The 21546-nt window shown below is 41.6% G+C and overlaps 1 long non-coding RNA gene across 1 annotated transcript in view; it reads right to left on the bottom strand.

Annotated features, from left to right (window-relative positions):
• The window catches only part of LOC141134627 (uncharacterized), a 156654-nt gene that overhangs the window by 10886 nt on the left and 124222 nt on the right, over nucleotides 1-21546 (bottom strand). The window contains exon 3 of the long non-coding RNA XR_012243245.1: nucleotides 2745-2879. This is a non-coding gene — a long non-coding RNA (uncharacterized lncRNA). The remainder of the gene's footprint in view (nucleotides 1-2744; nucleotides 2880-21546) is intronic.

Here is a 21546-nt window from a genome sequence, read left to right as displayed (position 1 = left end):
ACAGTGGCCATCAGTGCAGCCTCATCAGTGGCCATCAGTGCAGCCTCATCAGTGGCCATCAGTGCAGCATATCAGTGCTGTCTTATCAGTGCGGCTTATTAGTGCCTCCTCATCAGTGGCCATCAGTGCAGCCCCATCAGTGGCCATCAATGCAGCCTATTAGTGCCCATCAGTGCAGCATATCAGTGGCTACCAGTGCAGTCTATCAGTGCCCATCAGTGCAGCATATCAGTGTAGCCCCATCAGTGCAGCTTAATAGTGCTGCCTCAACAGTGGCCATCAGTCCTGCCTCAACAGTGGCTATCAGTGCAGCCTCATCAGTGCAGCCTATTAGTGTCCATCAGTGCAGCCTATTAGTGCCCATTAGTGCAGCATATCAGTGCTGCCTTATCAGTGCAGCCCCATCAGTTTTGCGTATCATTGGCGCCTCATCAGTGGCCATCAGTGCCGCCTCATCAGTGGCCATTAGTGCATCCTTAGTGCCCATCAGTGCAGCTTCATCAGAGCTGATCAGTGCAGCCTATCCTTGCCCATAAGTGCAGCCTCATCAGTGCCCATCAATGCAGCAGGGAAGAATTGGGAGGAGAGCCAGCCGCTGTCAAAGTCCCACCTGGACCAGCATTTGACCAGTGTGCTATCATGGAAGCCAGGCCAGGAGGTGGGAATTTTTTTTGACAGCGGCGGGCATTTCATCTCCAAGCTGTGTCACATCAGGAGATCCCTAAGCTGTGTGATCCGACCGGCTCCCCTCCTGACAGTTTGCTGGCTGATCACTTCTGGCAGAAGCGGTGCTGCCTTTTTTACAGGACATCAGAGCGGCCAGAGGGGCAGGGAGCCCCCCTCCGGGCAGCTCTGATGGCCGCACCGCTTCTGCCAGAAGTTATCAGCTAGGAAACTGTCAGCCCAGTCTGCCCCTGCTCCACACTCACCCTCTGCTAATTTCCACTCGCCAAATGAGAGCGGAAATGTTGAGGGCTGTGTTAGTACATCTGACACCCCCCTCCCCCAAGATTAAAATTTCTGCTGGCCAAAGGTGTCTCTGTTGTTCCTTCATTCAGAGTGTAGGCACCCTAAGACAGGAAGAGTGTTACTGTCCAAATCACCAGGTGAAAATCAGTGTTAATTTTGGCAGCATATTTTGATTTATTTTTAGTCTTAGGACTAAGATGGCATTTTAGTTTTAGTCCCATTTTAGTCTTCTGCAAGTGTTTTAGTTTTAGTTGTATTTAGTCGACTAAATCTCCAGTACATCTTAGTTGGGGGTTTATGTAATCTTCAGGCCTAAATAGATTTTTTAAGCAGGGGTGCAAAAACAGCTCTGGCAGCAAAAGGGTTAATCCTGCACAGATCAGAGAGTGTGCTGCTCTCCCGTAGTGGACAAGCTGTGAAGCCAACTGACAAGGAGCAGGTCTCCTTCAGGGGGCCTCTATATATCAGTATGAAGTGTGGCAGTGTGTGAGAGGGTTAACTACTTAGCCAAGCCCCCTGCCATAGAACATCCCCCTTTAGACTTCAGATAACAGCCATTGATTTTCTAACCTTCCTCTTGGACAGCCTCCTATCTACAAATGCCGGGCTCCATCCAAAGGAAGCAGGAGCTCCATGGAAACCAGAAGTTCTGAGGGTAAATGTCCCTGCCTAACATTTTCGTTTAGTTTTCGTTCGTTAACGAGAACAGACTTGATTTTCGTCATAGTTTTCGTCAGTGGATGAAAATGTGGTGTACTTTTCGTTTTTGTCACTGTAAAAATGCCGCTGACAAAAATTATGACGAAAACGTTTTCATTTATGAAATTAACACCGGTGAAAACTCAGGGAAAGAAGCCTAAACAAAAAAAAAAAAAAACCTAAAGCAACCACCACTTCTAAAGATTGGTAGGCTGCAATATATTACATTTTTTGATTTTGCGTTTAATACTGCATTAATAATTTTAGCGAATACCAAGACAATCTGAGAATATAAATTTAGATGCCCTGCTACTAATTTGAGGAAGAGCCGTTTAATTGGATGAAATTGTTCTGTAGAACCGAACTCCACAATTTACATTTAATGCAGGAAGTCACATGATATTAGTGTCACATGGAATCAATCTCTATGAGTGCACTAACTCACTGAGCCAAGGTAGTGTCAACCATCGTATGGTGGGATGGTTGTCATACATAATTCGCCAGTCACTGTATGGTGGGACAGCCACCATACATCATTCATGTGTCTGTGATAGTCCGCCACTTGCATCCCCCAGGAGATTTATTACCACTGGACAGATTCCTGCTCACACTGCTCTTAGCTGCCATAACTACAAAAATATAACAGCTGGATGTTGGTTGCTGGGGGCAACGGCTCGGTTTCGCTATTATCTGTATATGTATTAAATTGGTGCTAATTTTAAAATCTGATTTGTATAAAAATATAAACGAAAAACTACCTGAGAGGGACCCCTAATCTGGATCTCTTTGTAATGATGGTCCCAGAGGTTTCTTCTCTTGATTTAATTCAGCATTCACAGGCAAGCCAGCAGTACCTCGTGGGAAGGCGATTGTTTACGGATGTTTTCTAAAGTTTAAAGTTTGCACCCCTTGGCAAGCGGAGCAAGCTACCAGTAAATGGGTTTGTGTCTATTCCCTGGTAGTAGCCTATAGCCAGGTTAAATTAATAAACCTCTGGGACCATCTTTGCAAAGAGATCCGGATTAGGGGTGGTTTATTTTTCTGGAGTGTGGCATTCAAGAGAAGAGAGAAGTTACCTTTGGTCGTTGGGGCTGACTGAGAGTGCATTCCCTGGATTGAAGGACGGGTGGAGGCTATTGGTGCCGGCAGGTTGATGCAACAGGCTCCCATGATCTCTATAACTTGAGGTCCAACTGATCTGGTAAGCGGCACTAAAAAAAAAAAAAATTCTCACTGGAATATATCGCTGTTTCTTTACAGCCATATATAGTAATACATGCCATCAAGGTGTTTTTATGTTTATATTTGGTTATGTTCAAGAATTAATTAGCGGATGCGCGCTTGTTTTTTTGGATCACACTGGATATTAGCCTGAGCTCATCTGTGTGCTGGTACACATGCACGTGCATTAGCTGTTTGGGAATGAGCAGTAGCTGCAGAAGAATTAGCATTAGTTGCAGAAGAATTTGCATTAGCTGTATGGGAATTAGTATTAGCTGAACTAGCTTTCTGACATAGGGTTATTTATTTTTTTGCTAGGTTTAGGTTGTTAAAACTACTACTACTAATAATAATAATAATAATAATAAATGAATAAATAAATGTAAAATAAATACACAAATAAATAAAAATAATCATACATAAATAAATTTAATAACTTAATACTAAGAAATAGTAAATAAATAATTAACCCCTAACCCTTCAAAAATGTCAATAAAATAATAATAAGAAATAACTAAACACCCTAACACAAAATAAAAAAATACATGACTATTATTATTATTATTATTATTAATATTTTTTTTTTGGTTCAGGTTTGGGTGTTTATTATTATTATTTATAATAAGTTATTTAATATTTTTTTAAGATTAGGGGTTATCATTTATGTATTATTATATAATATTAATTTATTTTATTTATTTCTGATTTATTTATTCATATATTATTGCTATTTTATGTTTTCAATTTTTAAATTTGAGCAGAAAATCGCGCCCAAAAACGCATTTTTATGGGACTAAAAACGCGCCATAAATGCTCAAATTTGCCCGATTCGAGCTACAAAAAAAGCTCCAGAACTTTTTTGAGTTTCAGGCGTTTGGCTTCAGACGACTTGGAGTGGAGATGTGAACCATCTCCATAGAGCAGCCTTTTTCAACCAGGGTGCCTTAAGGTTTCTTCAGGGGTGCCTTAGCAAAATACCTAAAAATTGCCCAAAAACTGTATACAAGCCAATTGTATACAAGCCTAGGTGTAGATGAAGGCTGCCTTTTTAGTTACACTAAATCACAGGTTTTCATTGTGCACCATTACAAACTTCTAGCTGTTGGCATCCTAATGACCAATGGTATCATCAATTGATAAGGAAGATGACAGTGGCTAGCATACAATCCTTGTTTGACCCTTCCCTGCCCCTCTCCATCAGCGTTGGGGTCACATTAGCTGAGCGATGGAGAAAAACTGAGGGAGAAGAGAAACATTGGAAAACTACAGAAGTCGAAACGTTCTTAGTTCTGCCACCACCAGAACAATCAACAAAATCCGCCTGTTATGACTTGGCCAACACACAAAGCCTCCTCCTTGATCCCCACGATAGGTTCTCTTGTACCAATCAGATATGGTTGGGTGACTCGTCCTGGGAGGAAAAGAGCTCACCAAAAGTGGTATAATAGTGTAGTATATTTATTTTAAAGTTGATAAAACATACAGCATATAAAATCCATGTGGAATCAAAGTAATACAAAACGGCCGAACATAACAAGATGGCCGCTGATCCAGAACCCAGATACAGCGGCGTGATGTCAGCAGGTAGAGCTCCTCCCAGTGACTGGTCTTTATTAAAGGAAGCTCCTGCACAAAGGCAAAGTTTCATGCACAGATGTGGAATAAATACACAAAGCACACCAACCAAGATTCAAATAAGAATACACACGTCTTTTGTATTTAGCCAATATTTACTTATCTTGGAGTTCAGCTTTAATATAAATATTTTGCCTCAAAATAGAATAAAAAAGAAAAAGAATCACAATCTCTCGTGAATTTATATTAAAACCCTTATCACATTACTCAGAATTGTACGCCAACAAGTGACAATGTGTCAGCTTGTTCAACGTAAATATGTTTAAATTGGGTTCCTGTAGATGACTGAGCCCCAACAATAATATTGAAAGTAAAGAAATATCAAATATTTCTGCTTGCATGGAAGAGAAGTTGATCCAAGTCATAAATGTTACATTAGAAGCCCTTGTCTCTGTGATGCAAAGTACAGCGTGTGCATGTGACCCGAAGCGAGAATATACAATGGCTTTCAGCTGGGGATCTTCTGTCACCGCCATTCCCTTTGATTGTGGCATTCTCCTTTCAGGATGGAGCACAGGGACTGAAGGTTTGTGGCCTGGTCCCCTGTAGTCCCTCATTCTGCAGGCAGGAGAGAACAGATGAAAACCCGCAGCACATACAAAAAATCTTCTACGCTTTCATCACTCGCCTTTCTTCCTGCACGAAACTTTGTAAGTGCGAATGGCGTTCCTTATTATACAGAAGTCTCGGCTTCCTGTGCCTGGTGCTCATGAAATTCTGCCGAGCACACTAACATATTTTATGACTTGAAATGAACTTTTCTCTAGCTCTGTTACTTCTTGTGATCCTTAACCTCTCAACTGCGGAATGGGAGCACAGAGTGCCCTATGCAACCGCAATGAAGCAACCATAGTGGAATCTATGATATCAAAATGTACAAAAAAAAAAGTATGATTCTACTTTGCAAATATTAAACCAACAATAAAACAGAAAAGAATATCATTTAAAGTGTACCTGTCATCAGATATATGTGTTCTCTTAAGTGCAGCACACTCAGCAATGTGTCAGTGTAACACTTTCAGGTACAGTGGGGACGGAAAGTATTCGGACCCCCTTAAATTTTCACTCTTTGTTATATTGCAGCCATTTGCTAAAATCATTTAAGTTAATTTTTTTTTCTCATTAATGTACACACAGCACCCCATATTGACAGAAAAACACAGAATTGTTGACATTTTTGCAGATTTATTAAAAAAGAATAAGTACAATTAATGAGGAAAAAAATGAACTTAAATGATTTTAGCAAATTGCTGCAAAATAACAAAGAGTGAAAAATTTAAGGGGATCTGAATACTTTCCGTCCCCACTGTATATATTACCTCTTACAGAGATCACAGTATTCCTCCTGACAATGCCTTCACCTGTTTTTCTCCCCAGAAAGATGGAGCCATCTTTGTTCAAGCATCATCTCAGCTCACCATTTATTTCCTGGACTGGGATGCTGGTTAGGAGATAACTCCACTGTATAAAAATCCAGGTGCATGTGTAGTTATTGGCTGTGTTAACAAATATCTGACACAGCCTCTCACCTTGTGACTTACTTCAGATGAATGAACTTAAATTGTTTAACCACTTAACTACTAGCCGACCAGCCGCTGTCACTATATGGCGGCAGATTGGCTCTTCTGCGTGAATCACTGTAGCTGTACGGCGGCTCGTGCAGGCGTAGTTGCGGGTGGGCGCGTGCAGCATGCCCACAGGTTAGACGAACTCGATGTCCGCCGGGAAACCGCGATCGCCTAGTACAGAGGCAGAATTGGGATCTGACAGGGGACATGACAGATCTACTGTTCCCAGTCATCAGGAACAGTGATCTCTATCATGTCCCTGGCAGCCCATCCCCAGTACAGTTAGAACACATCTAAGGAACACAGTTAACCCCTTGATCGCCTCCTAGTGTTAACCCCTTCCCTGCCAGTGTCATTTTTACATTGATCAGTGCATTGTTATAGCAAAAAGTGTCATTTAGGGTCAAATTTGTCCGCCACAATGTCGCAGTCCCGCTAAAAATTGCAGATCGCCACCATTACTAGTAAAAACAATAAAAAAAATAAAAGTCATCTATCCCATAGTTTGTAGACACAATAACTTTTTTTTACCAAAACTATGTAGAAGAATATGTATCGGCCTAAACTGATGAAGAAATTTGTTTTTTTATGTATTATAGCAAAAAGTTAAAAAAAAAAAAATTCAAAATTGTTGCTTTTTGTTTGTACAGAACGAGACAAAGGAATCAAATTGAACACCACATCCCAATAAAGTAGAAAATATGAGGGGGAAATGGAGGTGACAAACCTCAGGACTTTTAAGGTGTTTGTAGTATGAAAAATATGGTAAACAATTACACAATAGATAACATTTAATATTTATTACAAAAATAAAAAACATGAGAACGCAGTTTCATCCATATCCAAAATCAATTGTTCTATAGAAAGGCATATGTACAGACACTACCACTCAACATGTTTCGCTTTAACCAAAGCTTCTTTAGGAGATTCCGGTGTGACGTGTTATATGCTATAGACAACAAAAGGATTGGAATAAGTACTCATGTTAATTTGTTTTGATGCACAAAACATATTTAACAATTATGTTGGCATAGAATAAATATGCAAATATTCAACAATAATATGATCAATATCATGAAAGGGCATTAAAGATGTATAGATATAGAGAAAGATGAACCATACCAAGACTGCTGTAGATCAATATATAGCTTGGAATTTAAATTTAGATAGAGAAGTACATGTCCCATATATGCGCAAAGCGTCCCATTATAGAATTGTCCTCCAGTGTCTGCAAAAGGAATATGAGCTAAAAGAAAAAGATTTCTGAAAAGGAAACAGGAAAAATAAAATAAAAAATTATATATATGGGTTACCTTAATGGAGCTGGAGAAAATTTAATTAATTGATGACAAAATGTCCAGCATGAGGTATCAAATCCAGAAAGTGTGAATATCCCACTGGAATGCAGTTTATACATACACAGCAAGATGGACTCAAGGCAAAGTAAAGTACGGTAGTTGAAAGACTAATATTCCCAAAGGAAAACCTGAAAACATAATAGATCACCATGAGGTATGCAGCCTCATGAAGGTGGTATCGAATAAACAAGAGTACAATATTCATAAGCGAAAGAACACACTTACCAGCGTGGGGAGGACGAAACAAAAAGAGAGGAGTAGGAGAGATGTTTCCTCTCCCTCTCTGACAGATTGTGGCTACTGGCGGCGAATATCCTACAACGCAAGAGCACGTCAAGCATACGGCCGCCATTTTGGAAAATCTGATGCCCTTAAATGATGGATAATTGAGGACATGGCCAGCGCAGGCAGAGTGGAGCAGCAACATTTATTTGCATACCCAAATCTACCCTGCTCAGGGACAGAAAGATGAAAAAACAGATCTCTAGCCTAGTGGGCAGAACCGGGAATAATACTCCTTGGGCTCGAATCAGTCAGATCATTGATTCTAAATTCGGCCGATGGGTGCCCAGGGCATCCGTGCAAACAACTGGATAGTGACAAACAACAATGGGAATAGATAAAAAGCACAAGGGATAATTTAGTAACAATTGATTATAATCAATTTGTAATGATATAGTTTTCGAATACTGTGATCAACTGAAAGAATTCAGCATGATCAATTTAAATTTAGCAGCTTGAGGTAAGGTTCAATCTATACTCACATCTAAATTAAAATATACAGGTTTACAGCAAAGATCATCATTATACAATTTTATATTCAGAAGACCCCAAAAAATTACTGAGGAACACAGAAACAAGACATAAAGCACAAAAAAAAAAAAATTGAATTTAATATTAAATTAATTAATTAATTAATTAAATCTCTTGCTTTTTGTTTGTTTATAGCGCAAAAAATAAAAACCGCAGAGGTGATCAAATACCACCAAAAGAAAGCTCTATTTGTGGGGGAAAAAAAGGACGTAAATTTTGTTTGGGTACTGTGTCGCACGACCATGCAATTGTCAGTTAAAGCGACGCAGTGCCGTATCGCAAAAAATGGCCTGTCATTAAGGGGGCAAATCCTTCTGGTCCTTAAGTGGTTAAGGTCCGCCCTATATCAGTTTTAGGCGTTATAACTTTCGCGAAACAAATCAATATACGCTTATTGGGATTTTTTTTACCAAAAATATGCAGCAGAATACATATTGGACTAAATTGATGAAGAAATTTGTTTAATTTGTTTTTTTACATTGTCAGGCTTTTTTGGTTTATAGCGTTTTGTTAGCGAAGTCTGCATGGAGAAGCATACCACAATTCAAGAGGGCTTGTTCTTTTGAAAAACAATAGACTTACTGGCTGGTTCACCAGATAAAAAATAAAGAAGACCCAAAAAAGAAAACTAATATAGCCATCACATTTAAGAATTGTGTGTTTTTTTTTTAAGTGCATTAGCATGCCATGTGACACTCATCTACTCATCTAGTTTTCAACCGATAATAAAGATCTACCAGCACGGTACAGACAGGGTTAATTATGTTAAACATACCTCCCCATCCCCCCTCCTTAATATTACATAGAATGGGAATGCTAATGAGGATTTTCAGGCAGATAAAAAGGTAGTATTCTTGTTGAAACATCCCAGACCTGCTTCTCTCATCTGTCCATAGATAAATAGTGTGTCAGGTCAAAGAAGCCTGTCCTGGCTCACCATTGTAGAGAATAGATAAATAGAGTAATGCCCCGTACACACGGTCGGATTTTCCGATGGAAAATGTCCGATCGGAGCTTGTTGTCGGAAATTCCGACCGTGTGTGGGATCTTAGGATCTTAGTTATGAGGAAAGGTTGCGAGCACTGAACTTATTCTCTCTGGAGAAGAGACGCTTGAGAGGGGATATGATTTCAATTTACAAATACTGTACTGGTGACCCCACAATAGGGATAAAACTTTTTCGCAGAAGAGAGTTTAATAAGACTCGTGGCCACTCATTACAATTAGAAGAAAAGAGGTTTAACCTTAAACTACGTAGAGGGTTCTTTACTGTAAGAGCGGCAAGGATGTGGAATTCCCTTCCACAGGCGGTGGTCTCAGCGGGGAGCATTGATAGCTTCAAGAAACTATTAGATAATCACCTGAATGACCGCAATATACAGGGATATGTAATGTAATACTGACACATAATCACACACATAGGTTGGACTTGATGGACTTGTGTCTTTTTTCAACCTCACCTACTATGTAACTATGTGTGGGCTCCATCGAACATTTTCCATCGGATTTTCCGACACACAAAGTTGGAGAGCAGGAGATAAAATTTTCCGACAACAAAATCCGTTGTCGGAAATTCCGATCGTGTGTACACAAATCCAACGGACAAAGTGCCACGCATGCTCAGAATAAATAAAGAGATGAAAGCTATTGGCCACTGCCCCGTTTATAGTCCCGACGTACGTGTTTTACGTCACCGCGTTCAGAACGATCGGATTTTCCGACAACTTTGTGTGACTGTGTGTATGCAAGACAAGTTTGAGCCAACATCCGTCGGAAAAAATCCTAGGATTTTGTTGTCGGAATGTCCGAACAAAGTCCGACCTTGTGTACGCCCTATCGCACTGCAATCTCTACTCTTACAAATACCTTTATTTGAGCATGAACAGTATAGCTGCAATCATGATGTCTCCACTCAAATAAACCACCTCCTGAACATGTTTCACCATGAGTGGCTTGATTACAAGGATAGGGGCTATCCCTGGCCCTAGCCTTGTGATCAAGCTCTTTGTGGTGAAATGTGTTAGACCCCTTTCACACTGGGGCGGTTTGCAGGCGGTATTGCGCTAAAAATACCGCCTGCAAACCGCCCCTAAACAGCCTCCACTGTTTGTTCAGTGTGAAAGCCCGAGGGCTTTCACACTGAAGCGGTGCGCAGGCAGGACGGTGAAAAAAGTCCTGCAAACCGCTTTTTTGGAGCGGTGAAGGAGCGGTGTATTCACCGCTTCTTCACCGCTCTTGCCCATTGAAATCAATGGGTCAGCAGCGCTAAAAATAGCGCTGTTGTACCGCCGACACCCCCACCGCCCCAGTGTGAAAGGGGCCTTAAGGAGCTGTTGGTTTCTTTTGGGTGGAGACAGCATGATTGCAGCTAAACTTTTGATGCTTAAAGTGATTGTAAACCCTCACCTTGTAAAACAACCCATTCCATTTAAAATAAAAAAGAAAGGCAAAACATTTGTGTTTTAAATATTTGTTTAAGTTATACTATGTGATTGGGAACACGTAACAAATATAAAGTAAGTATTATCTCAATTTGGCTGCAAAAGTGGAAATACACTTTTACCCTAGATTCACACCAATGCATTTTTTGTGCATTTAACATGGTTTCCTATGATTCACGTTCACATCTATGCATTTTGCAGCAGCATTTTTGGAAAGGGTCGGGGACTTTTTTCCTGCATTTTGCATATAATAGACTTCAATGGAATCCCACCAGAACTGCAAGTGTTGTGTTTGTGATGCGATTTTTGATGTGTTTTGTGGTTTTTATTTTTCTGTTTAAACACCGTATATAGCTGGTTGCTAAGGAGCAGGCCGGGAAGCCGGCCACCATGTCCTTAACAAACCCCCCTGGATCCCAGCCCCCCATGTGAATGAGTATGAATACATTATACCCCTACCCATTCACCCCAAAAAGCATTGAAGGGTTAAAAAAAACAAGAGATGTTTTTTTGCAAGTCCTTTATTAAAAATGAAAATTGTCCCCTGTCGTTGCTCCAATGTGTCTTCTTTTTTCCGGTACAGATGTCTTCTCTCTCTAGTACAGTCTTCTCCCCCTGGTGCTGTCTTCTCCTTGTGCTGTTTCCTTCCTCGCCGCAACTTACCCGCTAAAAACAAAAAGAAATGATCTTCTTCTAACGCTGTCTGCCTCCGTTGTGTTGTCTCCCGCTGTCTGCCTTTTCTTATATAGCCATGGGGCGTGGCCATTTGATTATGTCACCCGGAGAACCGCCCCTTGTGATGTCACATGTCATCACAAGGGGTGGGTTCTCCAGGTGACGTCATCTGTCACTGGATAAGAGAGGACTGTCACATCAGACCAGACCAGGCTGGTCGCTCAATGTAAATAAAGAAAGCTTTTTGGAGAATAAAGTGCCTAAATCCAAGAGATTTCTAGAGAGACTAGAAGAATATCCTGGCCTCTGTTGTCCAAGCAGCCTCTGGAGAACTCAATTTGTGAACCTATAAGATTATCAGAACTTAGGGTCCATTTCTGTCCATGCTGCAGGAATTCAGAGAGATGTTTTACAGTGCAGGGGTCATCACTGGAACTACTGAGAGTATGGGAACTGTTCCACTGATTGAAAGGCACTGTGACCAGAATATAGCAGTGCTCCTAACATTCAGTCCTCCCTGTGGCCAGACCTCATTGGTATATAATTAGGATTTTTTTTTTTTTTTTATCTTCCTGTAAAATGTTGTGAAATTGAGCCGAAACAATCTCATGTTTCATTGACTCCTGAAAAGCTTTAAATAACTTCATAGCTTTGCATTATTATCAAAATGAGATGTTTATGTTTACCGCCTGACAGTGCATCAGATAACAGCTCAGATGTCTTCCTGGCAGAGATGATAAAGATTATCATAAAGATTTATGGCATGTTTCTGTCTTTCATCCACTTGTGTAATCGATGTTCCAAAATAAGTGAGGAAAATGATTAAACTCTACCAGGCACTAAGAGCCAATGATCAAGGTGAGCAGAGGAATTTTAGAGGGTTGGCAGTTGTTACCTTCACATGGGGGTCACTCTGTAAACCAGATATTAACTGAAAACGATTTTAAAGACCTAAAATTGATGATGTTTTCCACCACATCCTATATAAATGACTTAGAAGTTGCAATAAAACCAAAACATAGACACCTAAACAGTACACACCCTCTCCACCAGACGAACTCTAAGGCCTCATGCACACTGGAAGTTAAAAAAACGCCAGTAGCTTTAGCTGTAGAAACCCGCATTAAAACACGAGTTTTGCAGCATTTTGCATTCGCGTTTTTGGTGGGGTTTTTATTAGCATTTTTACCAAATTATTAGCAAAACTATATTCCTACAAAGCCCTGAGGCTCAAAAATGCTAATAAACGCTGGATAGCCACATTTTGCCACTTTTTTTTAGCAATTTTTAGAGTTATGCCCCGTACACACGGTCGGACTTTCCGACAGAAAATGTGCGATCGGAGCTTGTTGACGGAAATTCCGACCTTGTGTGGGCTCCATCGGACATTTTCCATCGGATTTTCTGACACACAAAGTTTGAGAGCAGGCTATAAAATTTTCCGACAACAAAATCCGTTGTCGGAAATTCCGATCGTGTGTACACAAATTCGACATACAAAGTTCCATGCATGCTCCGAATAAAGAGACGAAAGCTATTGGCTACTGCCCCGTTTATAGTCACGACGTACGTGTTGTACGTCACCGCGTTTAGAACGATCGGATTTTCCGACAACTTTGTGTGACCGTGTGTATGCAAGACAAGTTTGAGCCACGGGGCATTAGAGCGTTTTTACAGCTGAAAAACTCCTCTTCAAATGCAGTAGTTCTGGGTTTTTTTCCAGCCTGAAAACACCCCTGCCAAAAAAAAAAAATTGATAACAGCCTATGTGTACATGGACACATGATAACATGCTGGGGGGTTTACTGTCTGTAGAAAAAAAATGCCTGACGCCCAAAACAGCAGCTGTAAAAATGCCAAGTGTGCATGAGGCCTAAGTATAAAAGAAACATTTGTAGGTGACCCTATTGTTATTTGATATCATTTATAAAGGATATATTTATATCTGAGAATTCTGCAGACAGGTGATGGTGTCTGCTAATGAAGTGCTAAGTGAAGTTTATGGTTCATTTAGAAGAGCAGGTGGTGCTGGGCTGAGAGAACTGAAGGAGAAATTTTAATTGTGAATAAAAGTCATAAAGTGTCTCTTTCATTTTTTTCTTGCACAAACCCTCTTCTTTGTAAATGCAGACTGGAAATATTATTGTGAATTGCCGATGTCTTTGTTAAAGTGTTACTAAAGTCAAAAAGTTTTTTTTAAATAATAAACATGTTATACTTACCTGCTCTGTGCAGTGATATTGCACAGAGTGGCCCTGTAGACTTACTCAGCGGGACTTAGGTCCACCCCTCACTTCCTCTTCACTGCATCTGATTGACAGCTGCTCAAGTGCTGTGTAAAGAGGAAAAGAGGGGAGAATAGATGCAGCTGTGCACAGCGCTGATCTCTTCTCACCTCTCTTCCCCACAGGGGAAGAGATGCAAAGAGAAACTGAAAAAGTTTTTTACCTTAATGCAAACAATGTTTTTAGGTTTAGTAACACTTTAAATAGATATAGCAGCCTCCTAGGATAGGATGCTAGGCATAGGTTGTTGGTTTCAGAGGAGCTGAGATTTACCATAGCTCCACAGCCTGAGTATTTGATTGTTTCCCCTGTCTCTGTGAGGAACCTTCCAGAGCTTAGGACAGGAAATTCTAATACCTTGGCTGGATATTTGCCATGCTCTAGCCAATCTCTGGGGATACAGTGAAGAACTATCTTCAGTCTAAAGAAGAACAAGGAGTCCTGGAAGTGATGGCTTGGCTCCCACAGAGTCTTGATCTCAACATCACCGCATCTGTCTGTGATTACATAAAGAGACAGAATGATTTGACGCAGCCTACAGCCACAGAATATCTGTAGTTAGTTCTTCAAGATGTTTGAAACAACCTGCCTGCCGAGTTCCTTCAAAAACTGTGTGCAAGTGTACCTAGAGAAATTGATGCTGTTTTAATGGCAAAGGATGGTCACATCAAATATTGATTTGATTTGAATTTCTCTTCTGTTCATTTACTTTCCATTTTTTAAAATTATTAACACTTCTATTTCTGAAAACATTCTTAATTTACAGCATTTTCCACACTTGCCTAAAATGTTTGCACAATAGTGTATGGTCTAGGCAACCCCTCCCCTTCTGACAAATGGTGGGAGGTTCCCTTGCCAGATTCCTATTTGAATGCCAACGGTTTGTTTTCCTATGTTTACTGACCTAATTTTGCCTCTCATTGTACTTGAGAGTGCCTCTCATTGTACTTGAAAAGTCCAGGTTGTGGACATTTATACACAGTATATTACTGGACTCAGTCCCTCCTTTAGGGGACCAAAGGTTTTTGGGTGGGGGGAGTGAGTAGCCAGGTGTTGTGTCCCCTGCTCGCTCCCCTACCAGGTAGACTGCTGAATTAGGTGCGCAGAGCTGGAAGCTGCATGCTGTGTGTGCTGGCTCGCTTGTCCCCCACTCACTCCTCCCCTGCCACTATGCTGCCAGCTGTCCTCTATTAAACGCTGCAGAGTGAGACATGACCGCGTTATGAATGTTGGCACCGGCTCTTCCCCATTCTGTGCTGTGAGTTGCGATCAATGTGTGGGTTCGATCCTCTGCTCGCCTTTCCCTCCCGAGATCTGTGTAAAAGTGTGTCTATGTGATTCCCTGCTTACTTCTCCCTCTCCCTCCTGCAGTGACGGATCGGATCCAATCACCAGGAGGATTCAACAACCACAAAGGACACTTGGACTTGTAATTCCCTAGAGGGTGCAGCACAATACAAGCGAATTGGGGCGTATGGACTCTAAACTACAAGAGCCCTGATCCCTGCACACAGAGGAAGAGAGACAGGACTGCTTTTCTTGGGCAAAATTGAGATACTAGTGGTCTTTTGCCTAGAAGAACAAAAAAATGGTAACCCCCTCAATTGGGACTTTAAACAGACCACCCACTCACAAAAATCCATAAAATAGAAACTTTAATGATGAAAAAACATATAAAATCCACAATTGACAAAAATGCACAGCATAAATTACATGGAATGTCATTAAAATGCTATATACATATTGGTATGAGATATGAATGCCCAGATGCCCGACGTGTTTCCGGTATGAGCTGTTCAAATACCTGGGTCAGGGGTTCAAACAATTTTTAGCATTCAAATATGTTCTAAAATTACAAAGAGATATGTCAGAGAACACATATATGCAGAGCGTAAATATGTCAAACAGTACAAACAGAGAGAACAAAACGTCTCTTTCAGTGGCATTTACACTGATTTTTCATCTCCCAAGCAGCTGCTATTCCTTCTAGCAGGGTTTACTCCCCACACCCCCTATTGACGCCGCGGCTTAGTTCCGATGGCGCCGAAGGGGGTGGAGACGTGATGATGTAGGTCACCATGGAAATACAAGGGAAGTGACGTAGGCACGCACCGGCGGTGATCCCTTGTTTACCTTAATCACCGCTGGGCTGCCTTGGACGCATGCGCCGGCGTCTTATACCGGCGCTATATATATATATATATATATATATATATATATATATATATATATATATATATATATATATAGCCAGCTAGCCGGCCATTTCTGTCCAGGGCATCATCCAGGCACCACACGCCATACGGCGGATAACTTAAGCCACAGGTAGGCTTCATACATTTGGGGTACACACGCTTTCTTACCTTACCTTATTAGACTGACTGTTCATCCCTTGAATTTGTACACATATAGGACCCGTTTGTAGTGGAACATCCGGACATTTATTCCGGGGCTATTTAGCCTACACCACTAGTCTCAGCAAACTGGTTGTCCCTCTTGTTCAGACGTTAAGTATATGGACATATGTTATTCAACAGGTATACATCCTCTTTTCCTCCTCCCCATTAATGCATGCTAAGGGTCACTCGTCACCTGCGGTTGTGTTTTAGGCCTATACCTTAGAGGGGCTCTTCATCCACTTATAGTTCCCTCCCCTTTCTCCATCATGTGGTTTTCTTCTCTTTCTTGCACATTTTTGGCTTTTTTGGTGCTTTCTTTCATATTCAATGCACTTACTCTACCCTGCTTCACCCATAGTTTCTTTGTTTGTATATGTGTTTCTTGTACCTTGGTGGTCTCCGGTCCTGGCTATAGAAACTTTTCTATTCAGTCCTTCTCTAGACGAGATAACAATCTGGTCTGATAGAAATCTTACATTTCCAATTTTTCTTATTATGCAGATGTCGCAGATATTATGCACCTTAAGATTGTGCCTCACACATATAATATTTTCAACCTGTGCACTCTATATCATTTCGGACTCTTCGGTCCTTAGTGCTGGCTTATATGGAATCATCACACTGGGTATGTCCATGGACCATTTTTTGCATTGTCTGTTTATTTATTTTCTTGTTGATGAATACCCTTCACATATAGGTCTATGTACCTTTATGCTTGTTCATTTTTGATCCAACTACAACCCCTTTTTCTTGGTATTACTCCGTTTTATTCTCTCTGTTTGTACTGTTTGACATATTTACGCTCTGCATATATGTGTTCTCTGACATATCTCTTTGTAATTTTAGAACATATTTGAATGCTAAAAATTGTTTGAACCCCTGACCCCTGATGAAGGTATTTGAATATCTCATATCCGGAAACGCGTCGGGCATCTGGGCATTCATATCTCATACGAATATGTATATAGCATTTTAATGACATTCCATGTAATTTATGCTGTGCATTTTTGTCAATTGTGGTTATTTTATGTTTTTTCATCATTAAAGTTTCTATTTTATGGATTTTTGTGAGTGGGTGGTCTATTTAAAGTCCCAATTGAGGGGGTTACCGCTTTTTTGTTCTCATAAATAGGGATGAGACCACCTTGCTCTATGTGGTATGATGGGAGCCTCTCATTTTTGCCTAGAAGAAGGCGAGCCGAGAGGAACTTCTGCAGGACATACTACAGCTGTATCAGAGAGAGAGCGTCACACAGACGGGACTTACTGCTGGTGACTGACTGTATATATCAGAGGGAGGACAGACCTGCTGCTGAGTCTGCCACAGCTTGTCAGACACTGGGCCATGTCTGTTAACCAAAGCTGAGAGACTGATCCTTCAAGACGTCTGGAACTGCTAACCGCCAAACGTGTGCAACCAGATAGATTACTTGCTAGGAGTGGCGAAAGGAGATGCAACAATTAACCCATTGCTACACACAGTTCCACAGAGTTTGCTCATTACTTAGTAGTGCTGCAGCTTTCCACTATATACTCTTAAAGAGACAGCTTGTCCTGTTTTTTGCAGATGGGTCATTATATTATACAGGTCTCTGGTGGCACAGATTCATTTAGGTGGTATGCTCTCTGATACCTTCCCTCTGTCCTCTGTCCCCGGCCCTGTTTGCTCTTGTGATGGAGCCCCTTGCCTGTGCCTAAGGCAGTCTGATGCAGTCTGTGGCATCCGAGTGGGTTCCATAATTGAAAAACTGTCCCTGATCTAAATCTTTTCTTGAACAATCCTGGACCTTCCCTCCGCGAGGCTCTCAATATTTTTTTCCTGTTTTACAGAGTTACCGGGTTTAAAGGTCAATTGGGATAAATCCCAAATTCTGCCTATTAATCCACAGGCCCGCTCAGCGGCTGACCCTTCACTTCCTCTGCCCTGGACCTCCTCTATCCGCTATTTGGGTATTCTGACATACATCTTCAATTTGTGGATATCAGCAGTATAGAAGTCTTAGTCTTTAGCTCTTGTTTTCTAGTTGGTAGCTAGCTGCCATGCATTTCACCTTCTATGTTTAAGAATGTGCCAAACCGGTTAATGCCCAGATGCTCTGTTTTGTGAACTTACGCTTTCTTTTTTCTTTATATTGCAAAACTAATAGAAAGAGTTTACAAAAAAAAATAAGAGACAGCTTTATGTGTAACACCTACGGAAAGGCCCCACCGCAAGCAAGCCAACACTAAAACCCCTTTCACACTGGGTCGTTTTGCAGGCGCTATTGCGCTAAAAATAGCACCTGCAAACCGACCTTAAACAGCTGCTGCTGTGTCTCCAGTGTGAAAGCCTCGGGGCTTTCACACTGGAGCGGTGCGCTGGCAGGACGCTGAAAAAAGTCCTGCTAGTAGCATCTTTGGAGCAGTGAAGGAGTGGTGTATACATGATGGTAAAGCGCCGCTAAAGATAGCGGCGTTTTACCGCCGACGCACCTGCCGCCCCAGTGTGAAACCGGCCTAACACTTACATTACATACTAGGTACTTTGCAATCACCTTTTAGGGGTACCCTATTCAGGAAGACTTACAGATACTCACATCTGGAATATCAGTATAGAGTGCACTCAAGAACATTATTATTGCTTTAACTGGGTCTGCTCCCACGCATTACTAATTACCTCAGTTAGAACTTAACAGTGCTGGAGTTTAGGTAAATCACCCTGATATAGGCCATTATTCACTTATCTAGTTTTTGAAAGTTTTTGAAAGTGTTCTCTTGTTTGCCAATTTACAAACTGTTTAACTGCCTTGATATAATACATTTAACTAATTAACCTTCGGAAGATTTTACCCCCTTCATGGTCAGGACATTTTTTGCTATTCAGCACTGTGCTACTTTAACTGGTAATTGCTTGGTCATGCAACACTGTACCCAAAACAAAAATTATTTCATTTTTGTCACACAAATAGAGCTTTTTTACGGTGGTATTTAATCACCATTGTTTTTTGCTATATTGTTTTCTATTTACCTGTAAACGAAAAAATACCAAACATTTTGAAAAAAACTTTTTTTTAAAGTTTCTGTTATAAAATTTTTGCAAACAAATAATCTTTCTTCATAAGTCTAGGTCAAAATGTAGTCTGCTAGATTAAATACCACCAAACGAAAGCTCTATTTGTGTGAACAAAATGATAAAAATGTAGTTTGGGAAGCATGACCGCGTAATTGTCATTCGAAGTGGGACAGCGCTGAAAGCTGAAAATTTTTTTTTTGTAATTCCTTTATTTTCCAAAAATAAGTGTTACAATTCAGTAGACACAACAAAGAACTGTCATACAGCTTATATGTATATAATAAAACAAGGATTGAGATACATCATCGACAAAGTCAGTTGCCAATACAAAAGTGTATAGTAATATTTCTCTAGGTTACACGATCTGTGAAAACATATATGGGACATAAAGAAGAATCATACACAATAACTGAGTGTCCAACCAGGGAAGTTTCCTGAGAATATCCCTTTTAAGCATTTAGATCGTATAACTATCATAACCAAACGGTGAATAGAATATTTTCCACTGGCCAGGGGTGAAACTCCCTAGACAGCCAGCGGAGTCCAACCGTGGGATACTAACAAAATGTGATGCAGACCATGATATACAACATATCTTACTAAACCTTCCCATAGCTGGAGAATTATAAAGGGGGATAAAGTGAAACTAAAAAGAGGGGAGAGGTGTGGGGAAAGGAACAGTAAGGGACAGAAGAAAAAAGGGTATACAAGATAGGAACAAGGGTAGAAAAAGCAGTAGAGACAAGAAGAGAGAAAGGTGGAGGCCAAGAACGGCGGCGGGGCCCCCCGGCCAGGCGGGGCCCCCAAACCAGGTACCGTTTAGTCTATGCCACCTCACGGAGGTATGCCTAGGAGTAGATAAAGCATTGCCAGGGGCGCCACGTCTCCCGAAAGGCCTCCTCCCTGCCGTATAAAGTGGCAGTAAGATCTTCCATATCGCGCAGCTCATTGACCTTGGCATACCACTGGATTTTCGTTGGTGGGGTCTCCGATCTCCAAGATAAGGGAATGCAAGCCTTGGCAGCATTTAGTAGCTGTATAGTAAGGGAGGCTTTATATTTCTTAATTGGTCGTCTAGAAAGGTGCAGCAGACACGCCCCAGGATCCCCCTCCAAGGTGGCACCCGTCAGATGTTCGATCGTGCGCGTCACCTCCCGCCAAAAGGGTTTAATTTTGGAACAGTCCCAAAAAATGTGGAACATTGTTCCTTCCCCTGTCCCACAACGCCAACACATACTTGAGACCTGCGGGAAAAACCGATGTAAAGTGGATGGCATTCTGTACCATCTAGTCACAATTTTGTAACAGGTCTCCTGGACCCTGGATGCCAGAGAGGATTTTTGGGCAAAATGTAAAATCTTCTCCCTCTGTGGTTCATCAAAGCTAACTCCTAGATCGTCTTCCCATTTAGAGAGGAAAGGGGGAGTAAACCCTTCTGCCGGGGAAATCAGAGAGGAGTAAATTAAGGACAGAGAGTGGCGTATGGGTTCCCTGCGGTGACATATTTGTTCCAACTCAGTAAGCGGGCGTGAACTGCCCAGAATCCGTGCGCATCGGCGTAAATAGTTACGCAGTTGGAGTCCACTCAAAAAGTCCAGTGGCCGGTTGGAACAACCAATCCGGCAGCCACATTAAGCTGGCCATTTGGTCCGAGAAAGTCGTGAAGGTGTGGCCACCTTCCCTCTGCTGACAGGGACCTGTAAATTGGACCATGGCAGCCAGGAGGGAAGTCTGGATTACCCAAGATCGGCACCATGGGGGATGGCATGGGGGATACCGAGGATTTGTGAAAGGTTTCTCTAGCGACCTGCAATGTGCTTCCTAGGGTAGGATGATCGATAAGGGCCCTCGGAATGGGGGTGGCGATCCAAGGCCAGCTCTTGGCTGTGCCGTTGGAGTCCTCCAACTCCATTGTTACCCATTGTTTTGCCTCCGCATGGCAGTGCCAGTCAATTAGTCTGGTAAGATGCGTTGCCCTGCAGTAGGCTTTCATGTCTGGGAGTCCAACCCCTCCCCTTTGTTTTGCCATATGGAGTAATTGCAGTTTGATGCGTGGCTGCCGGTGAGACCAGACAAACTCCTGGAATAATGCGTCAATTCGCTTGAAGAAAGGGGGTGGAAGGCGGATGGGAAGTGCTTGCAACAGGTAGAGCACCCTCGGCAGTGCGGTCATCTTAATGGCATTACAACGACCAAACCACTTTAAAGTGAGGGAGTGCCAGTGATGTAGGTCAGTTTTGAGACTATGAAGCAATGGGGTGAAATTCGCTTGATAGAGATTGGTGGGGTCAGCGGTAATAGCTACTCCTAGGTAGGGGATGCTATTGGTTGCCCAATGGAATTGGTATTCTGAGCGCAATTGCCGAGTTATGTTGGAACCCAATGTGATGTTAAGCAGGGAGGATTTGGTCATATTTATTTGAAAAAGTGA

The sequence above is a fragment of the Aquarana catesbeiana genome, linkage group LG03 (assembly GCF_042186555.1).
Source record: "Aquarana catesbeiana isolate 2022-GZ linkage group LG03, ASM4218655v1, whole genome shotgun sequence".
Lineage (NCBI taxonomy): Eukaryota > Metazoa > Chordata > Amphibia > Anura > Ranidae > Aquarana > Aquarana catesbeiana.
This window is presented reverse-complemented; position numbering and strand designations above follow the sequence as displayed.